The sequence below is a fragment of the Acinonyx jubatus genome, chromosome C2 (genome assembly GCF_027475565.1).
Source record: "Acinonyx jubatus isolate Ajub_Pintada_27869175 chromosome C2, VMU_Ajub_asm_v1.0, whole genome shotgun sequence".
Lineage (NCBI taxonomy): Eukaryota > Metazoa > Chordata > Mammalia > Carnivora > Felidae > Acinonyx > Acinonyx jubatus.
In genome coordinates, this window is record NC_069384.1 from 133,800,479 (window position 1) to 133,828,141 (window position 27,663).

The 27,663-nt window shown below is 37.2% G+C and overlaps 1 pseudogene; it reads right to left on the reverse strand.

The window, feature by feature from the left end:
* Positions 1–17,831: 17,831 nt before the first annotated feature.
* Positions 17,832–18,178, reverse strand: LOC106981801 (transmembrane protein 14C-like; annotated as a pseudogene).
* Positions 18,179–27,663: the final 9,485 nt, after the last annotated feature.

The following is a 27,663-nucleotide window of genomic DNA, read 5'->3' on the forward strand; positions in this document are numbered from 1 at the left end:
AAAGGAAGAGGGGTGTGTGTGTGTGTGTGTGTGTGTGTGTATACCTCATTATGGAATGTGAAATCTCAAGCCACACTAGTCCCCATTTTACAAAGGGCCACACAGAGACCTTTTCCCTGTTTTATGGGTAAAACAACTAACTTTGCTGCAGAAAAAAAGTGGAAGGCATCACCACTGAGGGTCAGGAGGTGTTAGCAGCAGTGACAGGTGAGGTGCACCATAAGCAGCTTCTAGAGCTGTGGACCAAATAAGAGGGCAGAGTAGGGCAGAAGATTCAGTAAAGATTCAGAGTAGGGCAGATTCTTTACTGAATCTTTTCTTGAAGATTTCCGGAAACATTTAGGGGCTAGAGTTTTTAAAGGTCTGCACATTGACACAAGATACTGAGGGTATTTTATATTTGCCATAAATATGACCTGATACTATCTTTAGAATAACAAAGTCCTAGAAAACTCAGGTTCCAAAATCATTTTTTTAAATCTAGAATGCATTCTAAAATGATTCTATGATCTAATTGGCAATAACTAAGCCTCTGATAGACCACTGTGCAAATCTAATTCTATGATTCTGGGTAATTGTGAAATTAAGTTTAGTCAGAAAGCTTCATTTCCCTCTATTTCTTAAGCCATGATCTAAATAAACACTGCCTTTTAGAATTAATCTCTCTTTCCCACATACGCTTATAGAAGTGTGATTGTTTCTCTATAGCGGCAATTATCACAATCCGATTTGGTTTAGTCTGTTATGTTTGTGGCTGACTCCTCACAAGGTTGTGAGCTCTGGAAAGGCAGTGACCTTGCACTTTTCATTATGTGCCTCTCACAATTCCCCTTATAGAGCATTGTGTTCAATATTCATTCACTCGTTCTTTGCAAACAAGTTTGTAGAATACTGTTTTGTGCCCCGCACTGTGCTCAATAAATGGTTCAGGGAACTGAAAATGATAAGACTCTCATTTGTGGTAATGAAGCCATTAGGAAAGCTAAGGTGTTTCTCCAAAAATATTTTTTAAAGGAAAAGTAGTGATAAAAAAAAATCTGACTGATCAGCTTTAAATATTTTATTTAGGACATTTACCTCTAGGTTCCTAAGACAGATGAACTTACAATGTTCCGTTTTTGTGTAACTTTAGTATTTGTATAAGAGTTATAATAAATTTGTATATTGTTTTGAAATCATTGCATTTTTATGATGGTCAGTAATTTTTATGTCATTAAGATCTGTTCTTTTAAGTTTAGTAGAATTTATCAATAAAACAGTCTGGGTCTAACACGTAAAGAGTTTGAAAGCCATCACTTCAATCCTCACAACAAAATTGCTGAACAAACTAAAAATCAACAACTGTTCTTGGATCCTTCAGAAGACTGAGACCACAGGACAAACTGCTGCCCCCACAACTGAAGGGACAGAGAGAGAGAAAGAGAGAGAGAGAGAGAATTACAGCTTATTGGGAACAGAAGCCACTGCATCCAGGAACTAGCAGGAACATATAAATGGCAGTTGATCAGTTGCTGGAGGCTAAGCATGGACTAGCTTAAGAAATAAAAACTCCTAAAAGCCAAATATTAAGGGTGTCTCCACACTTTTGTAAGTCTTACCCTTATAAGCCCCACCAGCTTCCTACAGTGAAGGTCAGAGACAACTATCTGGTGTTCTAACAAAGGAAGGGGGAAAGTAACCATTCTGCAATATGCCCACATCATTCTGTTCTCTGTTAACAAAGAGCTTCCTTCAAGAAAAGTTATCTTACCAGACCCCAACTGATACGCGGCAAGGGAAGTGCCCAGAATGAATTCCCTCCAGTTTGTCAGATGGGAGGAAGTCATGCACAATTCCAGTGCCATCAAGCCTTCCTGTCTCACCAAAGGGACAGGAAAAGCTGACAAGTACTTGTAAAGATCACAGGCCAGGGGCACAGGTCCACTGAAAGATTGAGATCTAATAGTACGGTCATAGAACACTCCCCCTTCACACCTTACTGTCACAGCAACAGGACTCCTTTATAATAACAGGGAAGTATAGCAGAAAGAACTGCAATGCTCAGATTCTCTTTTTAAATTTTTTATTAAGTTTATTTATTTATTTTGAGAGAGAAAGAGAGAGAGAACAGCGGAGAAGCAGAGAGAGAGGTACAGAGAGAATCCCAAGTAGGCTCCACACTGTCAGCACAGAGCCTGATGCAAGGTTCAAACCTATGAACCATGAGATCATGATGTGAGCCAAAATCAAGAGTCAGACACTTAACTGACTGAGCCACACAGGCACCCCTGCAATGCTCAGATTCTATTTAAAAAGGAATCTTTAGAGAAACCCAAAGGCAACATAGGACACCAAAACAAGGACACCAGACAAAATTTTAACCTCTGACACCTGCAGAAAGAGCAAACAATAAAAACAGCCTAGCTTCTAGCCAGAGAAATATAATACCTGACACGAAAGGTCTGTTTGCCTCGGCTTTTTAACCAATACACCATGTCCAGCTTTCAATAAAAAGTTACAAGATACAAGTTAAGAAAGGTAAAACAAAAAACAAAAAACAAAAACACAGTCTCAAGACACAAAGCAAGCATCAGAACAAGACTCAGAAAGGACAGATTTTAAAATCATCAGGCCAGGAATTTAATATAACTCTGGTTAATATACTAAGGACTCTAATGGAAGAGTTAACAGCATAGGAGAACAGATGGGTAATGTAAGCAGAGAGATGGAAACTAAGAAAGAATCAAAACTAAATGCTAGAAATTAAAAAAAGGTAACAGAAATGAAGAATGCTTTGATGGTTCATCAGTAGACTGAAAACAGCTGAGGAAATAATCAGTGATCAGTGGTGTAAGATTTGAAGTCGTGTTAACAGAAACTTCCCAAACTGAAAAGCAGAGAGAAAGTAGTCTTTAAAAAAAGGAACAGATATCCAAGAATTTGGGGACAATTACAAAGGTCGTAAGACACCTATAATAGGAATACCAGAAAGAAGAGGAAAAAAAGGAACAGGAAAAATATCAGAAGCAATAGTGACGGAGAATTTTCCAAAATTAGTAACAAGCACCAAACCTCTGATCAAAGATCAGAGAGCACCAAGCAGGATAAATAATAAACACACACACACACACACACACACACACACACACACACACACAAACCCTACACCTAGGTATCTTATATTCAAGCTACAGAACACAAAAACAAAAATAAACAAATAAAAAGTTCTAATAGATAAATAAACAAATATTTAAAAAAAGGGGGTGCCTGGGTGGCTCAGTCATTTAAACATCTAACTCTTGATATTGGCTCAGGTCATGATCTTGCAGTTCATGGGATTGATCCCCACATCAGGCTCTGTGCTGGTGGCATGGAGCCTGCTTGGGATTCTTTCTCTCCCTCTCTCTCATCCCCTACCCTGCTTGCACTCTCTCTCGCTCTCTCTCTCTCTCAAAATAAATAAATAAACATTTAAAAAAGTTTTGAAATCAGAGAGAAAAAAATCTTTACTATAGAAGAAAAAGTGTAAGAATTATATCAGACTTCTTTTCAGAAACCATGCAAACAGGAGGACAGTAAATGAAATATTTGAAGTATTGGGGAAAAAAAACCTATCAGCCTAGATTTCTATATCCAGTGAAATTGTCCTTCAAAAATTAAGGAAAAATAAAGACATTCTCAAACAAAAATTGAGGCAATTTGTTGACAGTAGCCTTGCCTTTCAGAAAATGTTTTAAAAAAATTCTTCAGAGAGATGGAAAATGATACAGGTAAGAAAATTCAGTCTACATGAAGAAAGAAAGGACATTAGAATAGGAATCAATTAAAGTAAAAGAAAAGACTTCATTTTGATAATTGATCTAAAAAGTAACTTGCTCAAAATAATAGTAGCAATAATGCACTGGATGATTAAAGCCTATGGATAAGTGAAATGAATGACAGCAATGTTCTAAGGAATGAGAGAAAAGATTGGAAATGCCCTGTTAGAGAGTACCTTGCAGTACTTGTGAAGTGATCTAGTGTCATTCAGAAATGGGCTTCGATTACTAAACGTACATTGCCAGACTCTAGGGCAACCATTAAAAATTTTTAAAAATGTGTGACTGGTATGCTAAGGAAGGGGAGAAAATCAAATCACATAAAAAGCTGAATTAGGAGTGCCTGGCTGGCTCAGTTGGAAAAGCACACAACTTGATCTCCGGGTGGTGAGTTCCAGCCTCAAGATAGGTGTAGAGATTGCTTTAAAAAAAAAAAAAAAAAAAAAAAAAAGCTGAATTACGATCAGAGAAGGTAGAAAACAATATGAAGATAACAAAGTAACAAAGAAAGAGCCATGAGTAGGAAATGGTAAAAACAGGGCAGTTAATTTATCCAACTGTATGAATAATCATTTTAAATGTGAATGGTCTAAATTCACCAGTTAAAAGACAGACACCGTAGCATGGATTAAAAAAAACAAAAACCAGGCCCAGCTCAGCAAGAAACCCATTTTAACTATAAAGTAATAGATTAAAAGTAAATGGATGGAGGGGGCCTCAGGCAGCTGGGTCAGGCTGGCTCAACAAGGTGGGGTGTCATGAGTGGCCTCTCTTCTGGTGCACGGTGCTATGGAGCCTTCTCAGCAGCCCGCTGCCGCTGGTAGGGGCTGCTTGTACACCTCAGCTCAGGAGGGCCCTCCTGGACCTGAAGCAGACTCTGGTGAGGAGGGTTGCAGCAGTGACTCACTGGGGCAGGCATGTAATCCAGTGCTTGGAGAAGAGGGGCTACAAGCTGGTGGGGGAAGGAGATGCCACAGGTGCCAGAAAGCATCCTTGTTGAGCTCTACCATGACCTACAGAGGAAGACCTTCTACCCAGCCCTCATCAGCTACTGCCCCCCTGGTGGCCATGGTCTGGGAAGGCCCCAAGGAAGTCTACACCCACTTAGCTAAGGCTGTTCCCGACACCTTCACGGATTTCAACATTCACATCAGGCACAACCTGAGGGGTGGGCACAGGAGGACTGATGGGAGAGTGAGGCTCCCCAAAACAGCCCGGACTGGTCCGTGAAGCTGTGGGAATGTCATTTATGCCAGTACCTCATGGAGGGGACCCCAAAGGAAAGCCAGCTGTGATTCCAGAGAAGTGACCTGGTGGACTGGGCAAAAGAAGGCTACCACAGTAACATCACCCAGCTTGAGCCCTCAGGGTGCCCTCTGCCATCCCAGCATCCACCTAGGATCGACGATCTCTATTGACAAAAACTTGAGCACACACTCATGCTCTGCCCATCTGTCCCAGACCCCCTTCCTATCTATCTTCTGCCCTACCCTAGCCCAGGGTGGGTTTGAGCCACCAACAGTATCCCAAGAGAGCAAGAAATTGGACAAATCCTTTCTGTACCAAAGTGCCAGACAATCTTTGAGGTGTTTCCAAAAGTGATTGTACGACCACGCTTCTCTCAAAGGGGAGGACGTTATGACTTATGATGCTATGAAAAAAAAAGTACAAGATGAAAAAAGATACACCATGCTAATATTAATCAAAGAAAGCTGAAGTGCCTATATGAATGGCAGATGAAGCAGACTTCAGAAGCAAGGATAATTTTCAGGGATAAAGAGAGTCACACGTAATGATGAAGGGTCATTTCTCCAAGACTTAACAAACCTTAACCAAAATACATGAGGCAAAAACTGATAGAATTTTAAGGAGCAATAGACAAATCCATTATTATAGTTGAAGACTTCAGAACTCTTGTATCAGTAATGGACAGATCCAGCAAGCAAAGGAAAACTCAATATTGTTAATGTATCAGTTCTTCCCAATATGATTTAAAGATTCAGTGCAATCTCAAACAAAAGCCCAGTAAATTATTTTGTGAATATTGACAAAATGATGGCACAGTTTATAGTGAAAGGTAAAAGACACAGAATAACCAACACAATATTGAAGAATAGCAAAGTTAGCAGACTGATACTACCTGACTTCAAGACTTAACTCTTCAAGCCAGAGTAAATAAGACAGTGTGGTATTGGCAGAATAAAACACAGATTAACAGGACAGAATAGAAAGCCCAGAAATAGATCCATGAAAATATGGCCAATGATCTCTGACAAGAAAGAAAAGCAATTCAATTGGAAAAGGATAATCTTTTTAACAAAGGGCACTGGAACCAATGGAAGTCTATATGGAAACTCATATGACACAGGGGTGCCTGTGTGGCTCAGTCAGTTAAATGGCCAACTCTCAATTTTGGCTCAGGTCATTATCCCAGGGTCGTGGGATTGGTCCCCACATTGGGCTTCATGCTGAGAGTGGAACCTGCTTAAGATTCTCTCCCTCTCCCTTTGCCTCTCTCCTGCTTGCTCATGCGCTCTAAAATAGAAGAATAGAATAGAATAGAATAGAATAGAATAGAATAGAATAGAATAGAATAGAACAGAATAGAGTAGAATAGAGTAGAATAGAATAGGACAAAAAGAAAAAAGAAAAAAATGACACAGACATTTTGCCTTTCTGAAAACAACCTAAATGTAAAGTAAAAAATATAAAACTTCTAGGAGATAATCCGGGAAAAAGATATACATTGGGTTTGAAGATGAATTCTTAGATATAACACCAAAAACACAATCTATGAAAAAAAAAAGTTGATGTCAACTTTCATTTAAGCGAAAATATTCTGCTTTATGAAAGACATTGTTAAGAGAAAAAAAAAAGACAGGACACATATTGAGAAAAAAGGCTTGTAAAACCTACATCCAATGAAGAACTTGTATCCAAAATCTGCAAACTGCTCTTAAAACTCAGTAATAAGAAAACAAACAACCCAATTAAAACTGTGGGCAAAAGATCTGAATAGACACTTCACCAAGAAAGATATACAGGTATCAAATAAACCTATGAAAAGATGTTCAACATCACATGTCATTCAGGAATTGCAAACTCAAGCAACAATGAGAGGGGTGTCTGGGTGGCTCAGCCAATGAAGCAGACGACTTTTGATTTCAGCTCAGGTCATAATCTCATGGTTAGTGGGATCCAGCCCTGTGTCAGGCTGGCACTAACAGGCAGAGCCTGCTTGGGATTCTCTCTCTCCTCTCTCTTTGATCTCTCTCTCTCTTTCTCAAAAATAAATATTAAAAAAAATAAAACAACAATGAGATACCATCACACAACTATTAGAATAACTAAAATCCAAATACTAACAACAACAAATGCCAGCAAGGGTATGGAGCAACAGAAACTCTCAGGGGAATGCAAAATGCTTCAGCCGCTTTGGAAGAAAGTTCAGCAGTTTCTTACAAAGGTAAACATAGGCTTACCAAAGAATCCAGCTATTGCACTCTCAGGCATTTATCCAAATGAGTCGAAAACATGTTTGCACAAAAATCTGTACGTGAATGTTTACAGCAGTTTTATGCATAATTGCCGTAACTGGAAACAACCAAGTCCTCTAATAGATGACTGGATAAACAAACTGCGGTATACCCACGCAAAGGAATAGTATTCAGCATATAAAGAAATATGTTCTCAAGCCACCAAAAGATATGGAGGAAACTTAAATGCATATTGCCAAGCGAAAGAAGACAGTCTGCAAAGGCTACACACTGTAGGATTTCAATTATATGACGTTCTGGGAAAGGCAAAACTTTGGATATAATGAAAAGATTACTGTTTGCCAGAGGTTGTGGTGGGGAGAGATGAACAGGTAGAGCATAGGAGGTTTGTAGGATAGTGAAAGTACTCTAAATGATATTATAATGACGGATCACTGCTTGCCAGGGTTTCTGGGGGATGAAGGGATACATAAGTGGAACACAGGAGATATTTAGGACAGTGATTGCATTCTGTGTGATATGGTAATGGTGGATGCATGAGACTACACATTTGTCAAAAACTGTGAAATGCAGTCTTTGTTTTATTTTTGAGAAAGAGAGAGCATGCGCGCATAAGCAGGAAAGAGGGGGAGAGGGAAAGAGAGAGAGAGAATCTTGGGCAGGCCACACATAGTGCAGAGCCCAATGCAGGGCTTAATCCCATAGCCCTGGGATCATGACCTGAGCTGAAATCAAGAGTCAGACACTCAGCTGACTGAGCCATCCAGGCATCCTATGAACTGTATTCTTCTTTCTTTGATCAGATTTACCAAAGACTTTGTATTTATTGGTCTTTCCCAAGAATGAGATTTGGTTTCATGACCTGGCTTATGCTTTTGTTATTTTACATGGTGTTAATCTTCACTCTTCTCTCTTAATTTCTTCCCTTTATTTTTTTTAATATTTCATTGTTATTTTTGTCTACCTTCTTAAAATGAATGCATAATTCATTTCTTTACGGCTTCATAAAAATATATTTAATATTAGAAATTTTCATGTGAGTACCACTTTACAGAATATGGCTACACACACGTCTGTGTGCACACACACACATTGCTCTCATTATTTATTTCTAAGTATTTGTAATTTCCTGTTGGATTTCCTCTATAATCATAGTTATTTAGAATAAGCATAATTGTTTGTTTCCAGAAAACATGGCTTACATGACTTTTGAATTGAGAAACTTGTTGAAATATACTTGAAGGTCTAATAAAGGGTTAATGTTGGGGAATGTTTCATTGAATTTTGAATGGAATATAAATTATTTTTGCGTATATAAAACCTATACATCTATTTCAATTACTTCTTGAATTTCTATTAGTTTTAGTTTAATATGTATCAAAGTTATACTTTTGGGTGCCTGGAGGTTTGTGACTCAATATTTTTCTGATGAATTCTACTTTTTACCAATAAGATTTTATCTCACTTAATACTTTTCACCTTAAATTCTATTTTCTCTGGTATTATAATTGGCACGTGCCTACTCTCAGCGGTTGTGAAATATATCTTTTTCTTGTCCCCTTTGAAAATTGTAATGGCAAAATTGAGAACAAACACAGTTTCAGAGAGGTAATTACAAAACAACTTTTCTTTCTCTCTATGCCTTTAAATCTATTTTAAGGTGTCCCCTGCTTTTCGACAAAGACCAGACACACCATCTAGTTTTTTTATTTTTCTTCAGTAGTAAAACCTTTGGTACTTCAAATCTCCAACACAATCTGGGTTTAATAACTTAAAATGTTTACCCCTGCGTAGGAGACAACTTTTAACCTCCTTAAGTTACCTCTCATCCAACTCAGTCCTTGGGTTGGTGGGAAGCCTGCCATCAGAGGGTGGGCTTTCTTTACTTTTTCTCTTGCTGGCCCTTCTACTCATGCTCCTCCACCTTGCTATTGATGGTCTCTGAATTGAAGTAGGGAGAACCGAGGCAAGGGAGCAGGAAATTTCTGACTTAACTACTACTGTTGTAGCGATCGACCAGTAGAACTCTGTCAACTTAGAAGATGTTTGAATCTGCTTCTTTCTTTTCTAGAGCATGGTTGAGACTCTCAGGTACACTTTCTTTGATGTGGGCAAATCCATCTCTGTTCTACCTGGTTACTTCCCCTTTCTGGGATCTACAGACATTCAGTGATATCTACAGTTGCTCTGCATATGATCCGTCTGTCATCCAGGGTCCTTTTGGATAGAACCTAAGATTATTCCATGCCTGCTCTCTCTTTCACATGGCTCACAGTTAGAGCCTCAGGACACACTTCCGCATCCTTTTCTCTGATATGGGCTGTACTGCAAAGCCTGCCCCTTTACTCCATCCTGAAAGCATTTCACAAACCATGTCTTGTCTTTTAGATTTCTTACAATGGAATCAGATACCCTGTGTCCCTTATATTCTTGGAGGTTCACCTAGTAAGCTCTTCAAGTCATCTTTGTTGAACTTTTTCTTTTGGGGGGTGGGGTTCTCCAAAACTTCTCTACTTACTTTCTCTCTAAATCCAATCCTTTTTATCTTTCTTTTGGGCAGAGGATGTAAGGGTCATATAACTGGATTTTGCTCACCTCCTTTGAAAATTTCATTCTGACCCAGAATCTCACCTTGGGACGTCTTAGTGATTTATCTAAAACCATTTTAGCATCTTGTTACATGATCTTCCATATCATTTACTTTGAGGTATGTGTATGTCAGAGTTTTTACATGAAAATAGTACTAGTCAACATTTTCCTCTAGTGTTTTCTAACATACATTGTTTTTGATGAGAAGTGTGATGCCAATTAGATTTCCATTTCTTTGTACAAAACCTGTTTTTATCTTTCCAGAAACTTTAAATTTTCTCATCATCCTCAATGGTTTTAAAATTTTATCCACGAAATAAAATTACTGCCTATATTTCGCTTAATATGAAGTATATCTCAAAAGATGAAAAATCATTTCTTTCTTTCTTTGGAATTACTTTCTACCTTTGCTTTCCTTAATAATTTCCTCTCCTCCATTCTTCCTTTTCCTTTTACTAGAATTTCAAATTTTAGATGGAATTGGTGTTGAAATTTATGGATCTCTATTCCATGACAAATACTTTTCTGAAATTACACACGCACACACACACACACACACACACACACATATAATTATATATCATTTTGGGAGAATTACCCTGTTCAAATATTCATAAATATCTCTCCAGCAGTGATATTACAATGGGAGTGGAATGTGCTCCTGGACAGAGAGTGCCTGGAATTGGTGTTCTAATTGTGGAAGATTCTACATCCTTCCTGAAAGTTGCCATATCCTTGGATATTAATCAGCTTCTCCCAATCATTTGCTTTTTTAACTTATCCTACTGAATCAAGTCAGAAGGGGATAGGTAAGCTGCCCATGTGTTCAGAACATATTTCCTCAATTTATCACGCTCACCATTGTTCTTGTGCCCCCTCCTCCTACTGAATCTTCGAGTCTTAACTTTGAACTTATATAAAACAATTGCCCAAGCTTCTGTATACATCATGACCTTCAGTTACTGCCATGTATCTAACTCTATCTTTTTTCCATTTATTCAGGAATTTCTGAATATTTCTGCTCCACTGATAACTTTAAAAATTTTTAGACACAGTAATTATTTATTTCTTATAAAATTATCTTTATTATTTTCAGAAGTGTTGAGCAGGAGGAAAGTTAACTACCTGCTGTTTGCTATCTTAACCCAGTTTTCCCAGAACACATTCAAGGAGATGGATGGTCTTTTAAGATTGATATTCTAGGCACCAAGTTCAAGACCAACACATTTCATTATTTTTAGTCCTGGAGTCTGACTGTAACACAATAAGGATGATGGCTGAGAACAGAGAAGGCCAGCATTTGAAATTGACTTTGGCTAAGTCTGGGATGTTATGCTTGCTATTATTTCTTTTTGTCCAGAATAACTAAATAATTGCTTTCATAAAGTGGATAGTTTTCCCTTTTAAAAATACATCAATTGAGTATTGCAAAGCCATGATATTTAAGAGATAAATTGTTTAATTGCATATGAGTAGTTGCATCAGCAAGTTGCATCCACAAAAAAAAAAAAAAATTCTGACCTTCAGAAGGAATCATAAAAATCAGAATCATTTTGAAAACTCTAAGATGTTATTTTTCTCTACCAAGTGACTACACTTTTCAAAAACATAAATTAAGCATTTAATGGTCAAAATAAAAAACAGTGTTCTAAGGCTAACTGGTTTGTTCTTTTGATGATCTGATCTTATATTGTTTAATACAAAAAATTTTCTAGGTACAGTAAAATACACCAAACTATTATGTGTCACTGTCTTAGAGGATAACTTGGTGCTTTGGAGTAAAAAGCAAATATCTAAAAGTTAACATGCCAGGTCTTGCATGAGTTGACTTTTATTGATTCAGTAAAGGTGGTGAAATTTCACCTGCCCTTCTTTCCCCATCATCATTAGCCCAGAAGGAACAAGAGATAAAATGAATAAAGTCTAACTTTCTTTTGTCTCAAACAGTGGGATTGATAGTCAGATTTATGACTAGAACTAAAAAGTAGGAGTTTATGCAAAAGACTCTTAATGATGGAATCAACCTTAGATCTTCAGTATCAGAATACTTGTAGGTGGGCAATGGTTCACACATTTCTAGAAAAGAGAAAGGGAATGTAAGAGGGCAAATAATAAATGGATAAAACATATTTGGAGTATGTTTTTAGAGATTGTTTATTTCAGAGGTCGTTAGCCAGTGGTCTACGGACTATTAGTGAGAGACTTCTGAAGGTCTGTGACCCACTTGGATTCATAACCAAAATTTTCTGGATGTATGCACATAGGTAGCTTTCATCAGACTCTCAAAAGCCATGCCAGAGTTCACAAATCTATAGCTTTGTTGACATCAATGATCAGTGACCAAGAATCTATAAGTTTGTAGCAATGTGACCAATGACTGAGCTACATTGGTCCCCAAGGAGCCCTATGCTTGTTGACCTCAAGAGCACGCATTGCCTTGTATTCCACTTCAGCCATTGTCTGACTCTAAACATTTTCTTTCTCAGACATATAGACATAAAACAATATAAATTATACTGTCCTGCCCATCTTTAAATGTAACATTTGATACCAAAACTTTAGATTTACTAAGAGAATAAATCCCAGAAAGGAGAGGAAATAATCTCTGCGGTAGCATTGTCTGTTTCCTATTTTACCTAGGTTTTTATATTAACATCACTTTTATAATTTTTCTAATGCTAAAAAAAAATGCTCTTGAAAAGTGCACCATCTGTGCTTTGTCTGATTAGCTGGTCCAAATGGAATGGATGTCAAATTCTGAGTTCCTTTTATTTTTATGAAAATAAAAAGAAGCTTCACTTCTAACTCAGCTTTATGAGCGAATCAATGAGAAGTCATCTACTGCATAATCTTCCCCCTAGAAAGTGATAAATATTTACAGTATATAATGAGATTTCATGTCAAAAATTGATGGTATTTATTGTGTTTTAATAAAAGCAGATTTGGAAACATTAGTTTTATTAAACAAAAAACAGAATATTGTTTTAAAAATTGCCATTTTCATATTTGCTTTTTCTGTGGAGACCTTATATACAAAGGCAGATTTTTAGCTAACTATATTACTATGGAAATCAGTTCCAACTGAATAGAAATAGTACAAAATAATGAAAACACTAATACATCTTTACACATTGTATTATTCATCTATCAATTACTTTCCCTTTTGTGGGGCTCACTCTTCCAGGTTTGGCTGTTTAACAGTCATATTTTTTTCCAATATTTATTCTCAATTTCTTTCCTCAATCTTGATCCCAAGAATTAACTAAAAAAGAATATTTAAAAGGTCATGTTGTCCTTTCCTGTGCAAATCTGGGAGATAAGGCTGTTACTAACGCATTTTCTAATTTTTTAAGTAAATGTTAAGGGGAACATTTGGTTCTCTTCTGAAAAGCTTTTCACAAACAGGTCAAATATGTTACAGGTGGCAGAACCACAGATGCTCCTTTGCACCTTGTCTGGGTCCCCTAGCTCCTGAGGAAGTGGGTTCAAAAAGATTATCTCTCACCTTGGTTACAGGATCACCTGAAATTTTGAGTTTTAGAAGCTAATCGCTCTCCTCCAGTGAAAAATTTCTTAAGGATTGATCTGGAGAAGGTAAAGTTTCCAACAGCCGATAATGAAAACACATGGCCACAAGTGACTCCCCATCAGGGATTAGAACTCAAATGCTTTTCAGCATCTGGTATAAAATAAGAGAGGGTCGGTGACCACAGCAAACTGGAAAGTACAGGCTTACACAGATACTAAGGTTGTCATTGTAAAACAATAGTGTGCTGGCCAGAAAGAAAAAAAACACATCTCTGTGCTAAATTTGGCCAGTGGGACGCGAGATTTTGATCCCCAAACTACACAATATGACAACGTTTAGGGAACTGATTCTATCCCTTCCTCTCTACACTCATTCATTAGTCTCCTGGTTGTAGTCTGATGTACTTCCCCCTCCTCATCAATGTTTTCTTGGCTATTATGTTTATTCCTTCACTGGGGTGTACTTTCCTCTAAATAGATAATATATTCATGTGATTCAGAATGAAAAGAATATGTAAAGTGATGTAGAGTGAAAGCCTTGCTCCCACCCCTGCTTGTGTGTGTCCAGTGCCCTTCCTGATTCCCATTCCCTCACAGACAACTTCTGGTACTGGTTTTTGTGTTTCCACCAATGTCATTATCTCTGTAGGTAAGCTAAATAAGCACACAAATACACATATTTTGTGCCCTCGATTATAGACAAAACATTGCATGTTATACCTACATTTTTCTCTTTCTAAAGCCAATCACTTAAAAATCACTTTTACCTTAAACACAAATATATAAAAACATGCAAATATATAAACACACACACACACACACACACACACACACACACACACACACAGCATCTATCTACCCCGATGACCTTTATATAGATCTATGCATAGTGTGTTTCTTCCTTCCTTTTTTACAGCTACGTCATATTCCTTTGAAAGGAGATATATAGAGAGATATAGATATATAGATAATTTATGTAATCAGTCCAATGCTGGTGGATATTCAAGTAATTTCCAAACATTGTATATTAGAAAAATGCATGTATTATATTTCATGAATAACAATCTGCATTATTTTGCACATGTACAAACATATCTTTCAAATAAATAAGAGAAATGAGATGGCTGGGTCAAAGGCAAATGTATTTACAGTTTTAACAGATATGGCCAATTACCCTTAAAAACCATACTGGTTTGAGTCAATATCCTTTTTCACCCTATCTAGTCCCACCATCTCTGCAAATTAAGGTGCTATCAAACTTTGGAATACTTGCCAATTTAAAGCTTAAAAAAATAACATTCTAGTGTAGTTTTAATGTGCATTTTTTTATAAAAGTGGGCACCTTCTCATGTGTTTTCAAGCCTGTTATATTTGCTTCTTCATGAGGTATCTGTATATACCTTTGGCTCATATTTTAATAAGGTTATTGATGTTGCTCGCAATTTCTAGTACATTATAAATTGGTGATATTAGCCCTTCATCTGTAAGGTCAGTCAGGTATTTATGTACATAAGTCACACTTTAGTGTTTATCTTTTATTGTTGCTAATGGTGATTTCATTTCCCAAGCGCAGGTTTTTTTGTTTTTTGGGTGTTTTTGTTTTTGTTTTTGTTTTGTTAACACAATTGAATTTATCAACCTTTTATTTCATGGCTTCTGGATTTTGAGTCAGAGTAAGGACTTCCTCATGCCAAGGTTATAATGGAATTAACCTATGTTTTCTTCTAGTGTTTTTATTATTTTATATTTTTACATCCTTTTTGAATTTGCTATGGTATATGATATCACATATATATTCAACTGTAAGGGACATTTCACCCAGTTTTCATAGATTAAAGATCCCATCTCTATTATATAATGCATTTGTACATGCACTTGGCTCTATTTCTGGAATTCTATCCAACTGGTTTGTTTTTCTATTATTCATAAATGCCAGAGTGTTTTAATGATGTTTTCATATATGAAAGGGCTTAGCCCATCACTTGTGCTTTCCCATATGAAAATTCTTCTTGGTCATTTTGGTTTTTATTTTCTCCAAATGAACTTTATCAGCTTTTCTAGTTTTTTTAATTGATATTTTTATTGGGATCATAAAAAATTAATTCACATGGGAAGATTGGATATATTTATGATATAGAGTACGCTACCAAGAACATAGTCTCTTTTTCCATTTCTTCAGGGTTTTTTTTGCATGTATCCTTCAGGAGCTTTTTAATATGTCCTTTATATATATATATATATGTTACACATTTCCTGTGAGATTTATTTTTAGTTTTTTCACTTTCTATTAATATTTCTTTGGTATGTAAGTTTTTGCTTCTTTTATATAATCTTTTTTAAAATGTTTTTTAATGTTTATTTTAGAGAGACACAGACAGACAGAGCATGAGGAGGGGAGGGGCAAAGAGAGGGAGACACAGAATCTGAAGCAGGCTCCAGGCTCCAGGCTCCGAGCTGTCAGCACAGAGCCTGACAAGGGGCTCAAACTCAAGACCTGAGTTCATGACCTGAGCTGAAGGCGGCCGCTTAACCAACTGAGCCACCCCAGTGCCCCTTCTTTTATATAATATTTATAAATTGCACTAAGAAAGCAATTTATTGCCACAGCAAGTAAAATGTGGCTTTGGAGCCAAGATAGATAGGAGGCAAAAATAGGTAGATACACAGTTGTAAGATTATCAATAGGAAACTTGTATCTATTCTTACATGTTTATCGTTTTTCAATCCAAAATGAATGTTGACTTTTATCAAATGCCTTTGCAGATGCTTAGTTATGATCATATTATATTTCCCCTTAAATGTATCAATGTGATGAAGGATATTAATAGATGCCCTAATATAAAACCATCCTTGCATCTCTTCAGTGGAACCCAGTTCTTCTCTGGTATATTGTTTAATTGTTCCATTAGCTAATGTTTTATTGAGAATGTTTACATTGATGTGCATAAGTGATCATGTTCTTTAGCATTCTTTTTTGTACAATATTTGTTAGATTTTGATATCTGTATTCATTACAAAATATTTCAGATTTTTTTCTAATGCTCTGGAAAAGTTTAAATTATTAACTTATCTTCTCATTAAGGTTCTTCAATGAACCTCTTTGGGTCTGGTGTTTTTGGTAGTGGCCCTCTTCTATGGAACCAGTCCATTTAAATTCTCTATTTCATCCTGAGATAAGTTTTGGAATATTTTGTATTCCTGAAAATAAAACATTGCATACAGGTTTTCAAATTTATTTAGATATTGCAGCAAAATGATTTTACTGAGCTTTAAATTTCCTCTGTTTCTCAGAATATTCTCCCTCTCTTTTAACATTTCTTACTTTTGCTATTGAGGTTTTCCCTCTCTCTCTCTCTCTCTCTCTCTCACTCTCTCTGTCTCTGATGAGATTAACAATCTATCAGTTTTTTTAATAGAAGCTTATAAATAAAAGCTAAAGAAATTTTTTAAAGTAAAAACTTAAAAAAATAAAATTTACCATTGTTCTATTTTTTAATTAGTTAATTCATATTGTCATACTAATGCCACATAGCAAAGAACCACAAAATCTCCATGGCACTGTCACTCTTGAACTTCAATGTTGCCTGGGGCAGTTTATTTCCAGGTCTTGGTGGTTGAAGACGCTCTGTGTCATGCCCTCGACTGTTTGTGCATCTCTCTTCTAGGTTTCTCTCTTCCTCCTCCAGAACCGACAGGCTACTTAATGCATGTTACTTTGAAGGCAATTGCAGACGCTCAAGATTTTTACACTGCTGCACCTGAGTGCTGCAAGCCTAGAATGCATCCCATCTACCGGCCCCCCATCTGCCAAAGAAATCCACATGGCAGAGCACAAAGGCAAGAGGGAGCAGACAATACAGAGAGAGTTGAAAGTGGGACCAATATTCAATCTACCAAACCTCCTCAACTTTTCTTAGGCTAATGAATTTCATTTTCTGGCCTCTAAATTTTGAATTGGGTATCTGTTCACAACTCCATTTTTTTGACAGTAAACTTTATTTCCATTGACTTGTCACTTGACATAATTTCCAAGTATGTCTGTGCCCTAAGATGAGCCAAAGAACAGAAATCCTAAATCTCAAAAATTGTTTTTCATACTGTTCTGAGTAGGGCATTTTATCCCTTGGAACGTTACCTATATATACAGAAAGAAGAGATAACATCAACACACAAGAATCCAACTGTGTGAAACTACAACAATATGCTTTTGGGTTATATACCACCCACCTCTTTAAGGTTGTAATGATAACGACTGATTTTTTTCTCCTGTAAAGTTCAAAGTTCAGTGTCATTTGTTTTGTTTGTTTGTTTTTTAAGTAAAATATCAGAATATGTGAGAATGCTGCACTTACTTCTTTTAATACACTAAAAAGAGTGGAAGTTTTTAAATTCTTCATGACTCCAAGCTGGGACACGACTACTACTGACGGGATCTATTCAACACACTAATTCCAAGGTGAGGGACCATCAGCAAACCGGCACCCGCGACTAAGCCCGCAGGCATACATTTTCCAGAGTGGTGGAATCTCATTCCCATAATGCCAGCTAAGGTGCCAGGTGTAGCTAGGAAAACCCAAATGTTCCTCAGATCCCGAGACAGCTGATAAGCACCCAGGTCTGCCAAACCACCAAAAAGAAGCCCGGCAGTCACTGAGGGGACGCTACCTGCTTTTGCATAGCCAATGATCCCACCAGAAGCAACCGGTGATGCGGAGCCAAAGCCAATCCAGTGCAAAAAGGCACTGGTGGGATGGAGTCCTTCTGCATTGTTCTCTGTCACTCTGACCAGGCAGAATACACCAAGTATGCGTCCAACAGCTTCCCGGAAGCTCTGCACTGGTCCACAGGGGTTCAGAAGCCCCGTGACTCCATTTTTTACGGAGGTAAGTGTTCTAGGATGATGAATTTGCCTAAAAACCCCATTTGAACTGCATCCCATAGATTCTGAAGTGTTTTTATTACATTTTTTCTGTATGACGCAATTTCATTTTTTATTTCCTCTTCAATCCAGACTTTAAGAAAATGTTATTACAAATTCCAGGTAAGAGGGTCTTTCTGTTGTCCAGTTTCATTGTATGGTGATTGCAGATGGTTGGACCTAAGATTCCTATTTATTTTTAATTTAGAATAGTTTAAAGATCTTCTGGTGGCCCAATATATGGCCAATTTTCCCAAATATTCCAAGGCGTATTCAAAAGTAATAAAGTACAGAATTACCTTATCAATTAGCTCTACCTTATTATTTATGTTATTTCAATATTCAATATACTTAATTATTTTCATCCACCTGATCTGACATGGACCAACAGAGGTGAATTCATGTCTCCCACTAGTGTTTTTATGTCTATTTCTGCTTTTATCACCTGTAATTTATGCTTTATGAATGTTTGGTGCACAGATATTCATAACTGTAATATGCCCATTGTGAGTTACATACTTCTGCACTATTAGGCTTTCTTTCTTAATACTGTTTGTCTGAAGTCCCTAGTTTATTTTTATTTTCTGGTCTACCCTTCTTAATTCTTTTCTTTTCAGACTTACTGAAGTACCTTGTTTTAGATGAGTCTTTGCCATAGAGCACAGAATTACGTTGTATAATCCATCCAGGAGCTTCATTACTTTTAAAAACTAAGGTAAGCTTAATTAAAAAAAAAACTAAGTTAAGCCTTTAAAAAATAAAATAAAATAAAATTTTTAAAAAGCTAAGCCTTTTAACAGGTGACTTACTGATATAAAAGTTATGTTTCACCTTTGTTCCATCATATTATGGATTGCATTGTATCATTTTAAAGATATTCTTTCATTATAAACTCTATTTCCTTTGCTTTTTGTGTATTGTTTGTCTACTATTCAAGTTCTGTGTTTTTGCCTTTAGTTGTTACCTTTATAATAATTTTATATTAGACCTTTAATCATACACTTCTTTCAACTAAATCTCCAAGTTTCCTACTATAAATAATGATTAAAAATTAGGATGTTTCTTCTTCCTTTTCCCTCTCTACCCTTGTCTCTCTCACCTGACTTTAGTTACTAATAGTATTTATTTTTAATAAATTAAATGAGACCATCAACATATCCAGTTTCCGATCTCCTTTTTCCCTCACCTATCCAATTTTTGTTAGTTATATCATTTCTACATAAGGAAGACATATAACATTTATATTTCATTCTGACATCTCAATCTCCATATTTTTTTTCTACAGGTAAATATATTCAATATTTACTCCCAGTACTTTTGACACTGCTTATCTAGTTACTTCTTAGTTGGCCTAAATTCATTGTCTAATAATTTCTTCCAGAAGGACTCAATGGCATAATAGCCTCTGAGCTTTTGCATGGTCAGAACTGTTCACAGAAGAGACTTTATATATCAAATAAAATGTGGTTGGTTAAACAATCTTTGGCTTAAGTATCTTATTGTTTCTTGTATTGAATGTTAATAAGAAGAAATACAGGGCTAGTATTTTGTTCTAGGAATTTTTGTTTTGTTCCTGGATGCTGCTGCAGTGGTGGCTCCTTCTTCGTTTTTAGAGTCCAAGTATAAGTCCTAGAGTTGACCATACTGGATCCATTTTCCTGGTTTGCCGGTATCCATTTTTAAAATGTTAAACTTGGGGTTCCTGGGTCGCTTAGTCAGTTAAGTGTCCGACTTCGGCTCAGGTCATGGTCTCATGGTTTGTGGGTTTGGGCCCAGCGTTGGCTCTGCGCTGGCAGTGTGGAGCCTTCTTGGGATGCTCTCTCTCTCCCTCTCTCCCTGCCCCTCCCCTACTTGCGGGCTCTGTCTCTGTCTCCCTCTTCCTCTCTCAAAATAAATAAATAAACTTTTTAAAAAACGTGAAACTTTGCTCAAGCCCTATGATCTTAGAAAACAGCAAGTTTACAAAAATCCTCCCCCGCAACTCTTGGGTTCTAGGAAATTGCTTATGGGAAAGAACGGCCATTCCATGCGTGACTTAGATACGACTCACAGATTCCTCCTTATCTACCTGTGACTGGGCAACACAGACCTCCAAAATTCCCATTCTTTGCTTCATAAATGATTAGCTGTACTGTTTTGTCCTCACTGATCAGTGATGAATAAAATACCTGCTAACTAAACTCTGGTTAATTCTCTCTCCTTCCCCCAGGTATCTGAACTTTGACCCACCTTCTGCCTAAGTCACCACACAACCCCTCTTTAATGGCCTGCATGACAATAGAGTGAGTCCAGAGTAAAATATCCTGATTTATTGTCTGATCATAGACATTTCTGCTCCTTCGCAGAGAAACTTAAGTCTTGCTTTCATCCTAGATGCTACTTATGAAAATTTGCATGGTTGTCATTTACACTCAAATCCTCAAACTCTCTGGAATTCGATTATGTCCCCTGGGATTAAAGACAGAAGCAGATGAAGGCTGGAGGAAGCATAGTGAAGAACTGAGGGCCCCTTTGCTGGGGTCCATCTTTATTCATTTTCCTTGTGTACTCTCTACTCGTTCTTTGCCATTCTCCCATTTCCTGAAAATTTTATCTCCCCTCAGTGGTAAGAAAACTGAATCTGACTGATTTCTGAATTTTTTATCTCAAACCTAAAACAAGATTTTTGAAAAGCAAAACTTTTTTCTTTCTCCAGCTTTACTGCATCATCCTCCTTTCCACTAATCAATACCAATGAGGAGGCACACCATGCTTGTGTGTGAGGTAACGAAGTAGGAAGTAGGAATGATGGGGAAAAAGACAGAATAGTATCCTCTGTGGCTGTGAGTAGGGAACTATTTTTATTCATATAATAGAAGTGTCTTGAGTCATCTGCAGTCACATCAAACAGATCTCAAGTGAGTCTAGGGAGTGGTGTCTCCTGGCGACATCCTAGAACATCTCAAGGCCAAGTTTTATAGGCAGTAAGTTGTGGAGTGAACCCATCCCAGATCTTCTACTGAAAACATCTGGCCAAATGTTTACCAGTTATTTTCTTCCTGCCATTTTTTTTTATTTTCTTCAAATACCCAAGATACAGCTTACTAGCTATTCAGTTGTCCGTTAATAACTTATTTTCAACCCAGAATTGCATAGTTCTCTTCCTTTTATGACGGAAAATATTTATACCTCTCCAAGTCTCTGTTCCTTCATCTGTAAAATGGGGATTATCATATGTCCTTCATAGGTGTCATATGTATGACCCTATCATGAGAATATGCTGAGATTGAAGATCTGATCCCATTGTGAAGATCAGAAATGACCATATTGATATCAGTTATAATTGTTTACAGTATATAGTAATTTTCACATTATAGAAATATTTGTAGGGGCACCTCGGTGGCTCAGTTGGTTAAGCATCCAACTTCGGCTCAGGTCACGATCTCACGATTCATGAGTTCTAGCCCTGCATTGGGCTCTGTGCTGACAGCTCAGAGCCTGGAGCCTACTTCACATTCTGTATCTCCCTCTCTCTCTGCCCCTCCCCAGCTCGCACTGTCTCTCTCTCTCAAAAATAAGTAAACATTTTCAAAATGTTTTTAAAAAAAGAAAAGACATATTTGTAAATGAGTCTGAAGAAACCTACAAACTACAAAGAAAAACACTGGGAATGGTAGTTTTCCTGAAGCCCCTAAGACGTTGCCCTTCCTTCCCTGGAGCCATACACACCATATTCCTGGATTCTGTCTCAAACAGGTACTCATCTAGCCTCACTTTGCAATTCAGTTATCATTATAATAATATGATTAGGCTCAGCTGGCTGAGGTAGTTAGGGCTGCGACGTCTGTATTCAGCAAAGCAATACTATCAAATGACTGATAGCTCAGTGAGCAGCAGGGGCAAGGTTAGCATCTGTACTTTAGCCCTGCCCCCTAAAGTCTAACCCTCACTGGGAAATTCCTACCTCAGAGAGGGCCTGCTTCTGCTTGTTCTGGCCCTTCTGAAAGAATGATCGGGGAGTGGAGGGGTTATTTTGTTGTGGTTTCTGTACGTTTATTTTCAGTAGGAGCTGAGGAAAGGGGAAGGGAAGCCTGGAAACCAGCATGAGGTTTCTTTCTGATCCTGGGCGAGTGGACATCCTCATACCTGCATGGCTGTTTGATGTCCATCATTGTGGCGGGTCACTGACTCATTTGGCCCAACTGGCTGACAGAGCCCCGTGTTGTCAGGGAACCCAATTCAGGACCGTCTAGTCTGGGAGCAAAACAAAACACATCTTCGAGTCAAAGGACAGAAGGAGAGTTGCAGTTACCTGCTGATTTTTTTTTTAATAAGGTTTTTCCTGCAAGCAGGTGGAAGGATATACCTTACAGGGCTCCTGTGATTGGCTCTCAGCCAGTTGCATGCATTTTTCACAGCTGGCATCAAGATAAACTAATTTTTTTACTAAATTGACCCCTATTACTTTCATTTTCATAGCTTGCAACCAATTGATGGGATACAATTTAATATAATGCAATTAATGTTGCAGCATCCTCCATAACAAAGCATCAAAAAAATGAGATAAAATGAAGTGCCCACCAGTACAGGTGGGGGAATGGATATAGGAAACATAGAAGACAACATGACCCTAAGGAAGAAAGACAGCTCTAAGAAATATAAAAAGAATTTCTGCTGCCTATGCTGAAAAAGAGATTAGGAAAAATAAGACAACAAATGATCAATAATTACTTCACCAAGATGCTTCTAAACATTCAAGAAACCTTCGCAAAGGAGGCAACATGTACGTTGGGTTTATATCCGCTTGGACCCATATATTTCTACTTAATTCAATAGACTATAATTCCTAGCATTATTTATGTTGATGGTCAAATCGTTCCACATTTTGGACATGAGTAGCCCCTTCCGTCTGGTCTTGGCATCCTCTTGTCAGATCTCCAACGTTCTTTGAGTAGGTGCTGACTTTCTTGAACAACTCATTTTGTACTTTTTTAGCTTAAGCACTGGAATTAAATCTTTCCTCCAGGGAGCCCTGGTACTTTTTAGTGGAGAATGATATTTGGGAGGCAATATCTGAGTACTGGCTGTGGTCACGGCTACTAGAATTTCATTGTTTTCAACCTCTCTCAGTGTTCAGAGCTGGGAAAACAACAAAAACTACAAACACACACACATACACACACACACACATACACACACACATTTATTCCTGTGTCTACCTATTTATATATTGAAAACAACGAATTTTCCTGGTAATTCTAATTCCACTTCAACACTCCCATGTTCATTCTAGCTGTCTCCCTTCCATAATTATAACGGCAGCAGAGGAAAATCTGGCACCTATTATCATCAATATATTTACGTATTTGCTCAGAGAACACACAATTATTTCAGAATTATTTATCCATACCACTGTGAAGATCATTCCTACTAAGTAGAGTTCAATTTTCCTTTTTTTAGAGTAAAATTTATAATCAGTAAAATATGCACATGTTAAGTGTACAATTCAATAAATTCTGGCAAATGCCTGCATCCATGTAACTCACACTGCCAGTATGACATAAAAAGTTTCACCACTGTAGAAAGGTCTCTGGTCTCTGCTGGGTAAATCTCTTGTCCCATTGGATTAGGGTTTTCTATTCTAGAATTTCATACATATGAAATCATATAATGTTCATTCTCTCGTATCTGGCTTCATGTGCTCAGTATGAAGATTTATCCAGGTTGCAGGAGTCAAGAATTTTTCATTTTTACTGCTCAATATTATTTCATTGTATGAATATATCAAAGTTATTTACCTGCACTTTGATAGGCATTTGGGTTGTTTCTAATTTTGAATCTGAATAAAGCTGCTAGGAACATTTATCATAAAGTCTTATGTGGACACATATTCTCATTTCTTTTGGATTAATTCCTAAGGGTGAAATTATTAGATCATAGGGAAGATACATATTCAACTTAAAAAAAAAAACTTACCATTTTCCAAATTGATCGCACTCTATTACACTCCATCATTAACGTGTGAGAATTCGCATTGCTCCATATTCTTGCCAACATTTAGTGTTGTTGTTCTTTTTAAATTTAACCACTCTGCTAATAAACATGGAGTAGTACTTCTTTGTGATTTAATTGCATCTTCCTGCTAACTAATGATGTTGAATTTTTTTTTTCATTTATTTATTGGCCTGTTCAGATCTTTTTTCTGAAGCCTCTGTTCAGATCTGTTTTCATTGAATTGTTTATCTTTTTATTATTCGGTTATAGGATACAAGTTCTTTCTCCTGCCAGATGTATGTTTTGTAAATGATTTCTCCCAGCATACCCTCATTTTATGAAGATACTTTCATAGGTTTTCTTTTATAAACTTTGTAAGTTTAGACCCATCTCAAATTAACATTCAGCATGCTATAGAGGTTAAAGTTCATTTATTTCCATGTGGATATCAAGTTACTCAGGCATCGTTTATTGAAATCTTTCAGTGCTGTTATGAAAAATCAGTTGAGTGTGCAAGTGTGGGTGTATTTCTCGATTCTCTGTTCTGTTTTATTTAACGACCTTTTTATAAATACCCCACTATCTTTGTTTTATTTTTTTAATGTTTATTTATTTTTGAGAGACAGAGCATGAGTGGGGGAGAAGCAGAGAGAGAGAGAGAGGGAGACACAGAATCCAAAGCAGGTTCCAGGCTCTGAGCTGTCAGCACAGAGCCCAATGTGGAACTAGAACTCACAAACAGCTAGATCATGACCTGAGCTGAAGTAGGACGCTTAAACCACTGAGCTACCCAGGTGCCCCATCCCACTGTCTTTAAATGTAGCTTCATAACAAATAAGTCTTGAAGTCGGGGAAGCTCTTCTGTATTATATTATTTTCCCTTCTCAGGATTGTTTTGACTATTCTAGGGTATTTGCACTTCCATATAAATTTTGGAATAGCTTATCAATTTATAAAATAAAAAACTTTGGGGATTATGATTTGGCCTGTTTTGAATCTGTACAACTTGGGGAGAATTAATATCTTGACAACATAAGTCTTTTACCTATTAACATGGTATAATTGTTTCTTTAATTTCTCCCATTAATCTTTTGTGGATTCAGTGTGGAGTTTTTTTTATGTGTTGCTAAATTTATCCTCAAGTATTTTATGGTTTGGGTGCTATTTTATGTTTTATTTTTTAAAGACTTTTTATTTTTTATTTTATCTTTTCTATAAATTTTTTCTGTGTGTGTGTGTTTTTGTTTTTTGTTTTTTTTTTTTTGCTTATTTATTTATTTTTGAGTGAGAACACGTAAGCAGGGGAGGGGCAGAGAGAGAGAGAGACAGGGAGACACAGAATCTGAATCAGGCTCCAGGCTCCTAGCTGTCAGCACAGAGCCCAATGGGGCTCCAACCCACAAACTGTGAGATCATGAGCTGAGCCACCCAGGCACCCCAAGATTTTTTATTTTTTTAAGTAATCTCTACACCCAACATGGGGCTTGAATTTACAACCCTGAGATCAAAAGTCACACACTCCACCGACTGAGCCAGTCAGGCATCCTGGGTTTGGTGCTATTTTAAATACGTCTTTAAATTTTTTATTTTCCATATCTTTGTTCTTAGTATGTTAACTATGCTTTTACTGTGACCCTGATAAATTCACTGCTAAGGCTAGTAGATGTTTTGTATATTATTTAGGATTCACTACACGGACAACCATGACATCTGAAAATATTGACAGTTTGAATTCTTTCTTTTAATCTCTATGTTCCCTGCCTTATTTCGCTTTCTCAAACTTCTATTACAATATAGAAGAGAAGTGATGAGAGAGAATGTCCTAGCCTTGATCATTTTCTTAAAGAGACAGTATAACCTCTTAAAGACAAAAATGTGGGTGCCCCTGGGTGGATCTGTCAATTGAGCTTCTGACTTCAGCTCAGGTCATGATCTCATGGTCCGTGGGTTCGAGTCCCGCGTCGGGCTCTGTGCTGACAGCTCGGAGCCTGGAGCCGGCTTCCAATTCTGTGTCTCCCTCTCTCTGCCCCTCCCCTTCTTGCACCCTTTCTCGCTCTCAAAAATAAAGAAACATTAAAAAAAATTTTTTTTAAAGAGAAAATGTGGAACTCCTAAATTTTCCTGCAATCTTTGTACAGAACTCATGCTAGTTGCCGCTGTACTGTTCTAATATTAGTATATATGTTGCCAAAACAAGCACGTATTTCTTCTGTAAGTCTGCAGCTTCCTTGAGGGCGAAACTTATGATTGAGACATCTTTCTAATTCAGGCACCCAACATAATGCCTGAAACATGTAAGAATTCCAAAAAACAAAAAAACCAAGTTTAATTTAAAAGAAAAAAGATCATTTTTAAGAGATAACTCTAATAAGAATATAAGACCTTATTTCCCAGATTTAGTTCCATGAAATACTAGTTCTGAGAGAAGACACGTGTTAATTAAAAAAAAAAAAAAAAACTTCTGAGAAATACATTTGGGGAATTCTAGATTAGATGAGGAATCAGATTTGTCTATGTAATAGAGTAGATACTTTATACGTGCATCTCATTCGTATAAAATTCAATGATATTCCCGTGTAACTAAGTTCCTTTGTCATCCCCATTTCTAACAATGTGTCGAAAATAATAATGTGAACTTTCCGGTTACAGGTGACTCAATCTTTTCCAGTTGAAGATCTCCTCACTGAGGTAAATGTTCACTCAATTTAAAGTTTAAACTCTCCTTCAAGCAATTCTTCTCCTCCAGATGGTCTTGCATAACTTCCTTTCCAAAACAATGTCCAGCATTGGGGTAGATGACTTCTGGGCTTCCTCTTGTTGAATTCTGGTGGAGGTCTTGCTTGGCTCACCTAACTCTGGGCACTGACCTTTTCTCTGACTCCATCTACTTCTTTGGTGCAACTTATTGCTTGTTCTCCCAGCAAAATCAAAAGTCTTGAGAACCTCATCCTCATTCTTACCTCTGGGTATCTTGCTTCTCCTTGGCTTCCATTGACACTAAATTCTCTGCTGTTCACCTACAACTTCTTTCTGTGTTACTGTTTTTCATAGGAGATCACCTTGCCATTTACTTTGGTGACCCATAGCAGATCTAGTCTCATTTCCCAACTATTGTCAGTTGCCTCAAAGGGAGCACGGAAGAAAATGTTCGAGCCTTCCATGTCAAATATCTGTCATGGGAAATTTGGCAAAATTCCTTGCTGTTTTCTGCCTACATATGTGTACAATCTTTTCTCTATTCCACTGTGACCTTCCCGAATTGGTACGAGGATCTTGCAAGTCAGGGTCCTTTCAGAGTTACAATTGGTAAAGGGAATGCACCCACCCTAAGGTTTCGACTTCTCTTTTAACTTGCCTGGGG